Source organism: Triticum dicoccoides, chromosome 3B, assembly GCF_002162155.2.
Source record: "Triticum dicoccoides isolate Atlit2015 ecotype Zavitan chromosome 3B, WEW_v2.0, whole genome shotgun sequence".
In the NCBI taxonomy this organism is placed as follows: domain Eukaryota; kingdom Viridiplantae; phylum Streptophyta; class Magnoliopsida; order Poales; family Poaceae; genus Triticum; species Triticum dicoccoides.
The window spans coordinates 582,664,507-582,665,931 of NC_041385.1; positions in this window are offsets into that span (position 1 = coordinate 582,664,507).

Sequence of the window (1,425 nt, forward strand, 5' to 3'; positions counted from 1 at the left end):
CTCTCTCCTTTTCGGTTTATAGGGCTTATCTCAAAATTTTAATTTTTCCATTTTATAAGGCTCAATTTGGTTGTTTCCCATCACATGTTCAGATTCCAAGGTGCATTAAACCATTGCATGCAAGTTTTAAGAGAAAATTGACCAATGCATGTAATTTATGCGTGCATGCATTGCAATTAATGCATTAGTAAGCATACTTTTTTGAGGAAAACAAGAGCATTAATTGGGTGCTTTTGCAAACTCCAAAAGGTATTCCACCACTCACCATCTACCTTGGTTGGTAAGATTTTTGAATTGAGTCTTATAAACCGGAAAGAAGGGAGTAGTTGATCAGGCCGTATAAGCATGCCAATCTAGTTGCATAGGAATCATAAACCGTTCCTCTGTGTTCACTCGGTCATGGATGACCAAACCACAAAACGAACCACTGGCCGGCTTACAAATGGCCTGAACGACATGTCCATATTATCCACGCTCTGGACGCAGTTTCCAAGGCCCCGGGCATGTTTCTTTTTGTAGCATGCATCTTATCGACTTTGGCTCTCTCATCATGCCCAGGCTATAAAAAGGAAAGGACTAAGCCTCTCTCCATCATCACCACCGCAAGCAGACCCTAATAACTAAAGTTCAACCTTCCTTAGCGTCGGCAGTATCTGCATCTGCAATGGCCAACCACGGAGTCGCCGCTCTCCTGATCGCGTCCCTGCTCGTGGTGGCAGTCACCCTCGCCGACGGCAGGATCACCGTGCAGGTGCAGCGGCACAGCGTTAGCCGAGGTACGTCCATGTCAACCGATCAGCACCATCCAGTTGATCTGCATGTGTAGCAGTGGCCAAATGTGCATGTGCGTTTCGCAGGGTATGCGGCGAAGGCGGTGCCGGCGCTGACGTGCAACAAGGTGAATGCGGTGCAGACGGGCGACACCTGCTCCTCCATCGCGGACGGCGCCGGTCTGGCCCAGGAGGATTTCCTGGGCTTCAACCCCAATATCAACTGCGAAAAGATCTTCCTTGGCCAGTGGGTCTGCCTCGACGCATCTGCTGCTTAACACACATAGTTGTATGTAGTACGAATAAGGAGGTGATCGCTCTCCACGCACCAGCCAAAGTTTGCCGACCTTTTTTCCTGCCAGACCTTGTTGAGTAATGTCGGCTTCAGTTCACCATTTGATACAGAAATACTACATACTCCGTGTGTTCCTAAATAGACCTTTTAGAGACTTTAATATAGACTACGCAACATTCGAAAATATGTCTATATATAGCCGTATGTAGTCTGTATTGAAATCTCTAAAAGCCTTATATTTAGAAATGAATGGAGTAGTTTCCTAAGAGCATCTTCACCGCGGACCTTTAAACCGCCCGCAACTGTTCAAATGTGTTTTTGCCATTCAAATCGGTACGGACGCACTTTTTGTTGTAAATA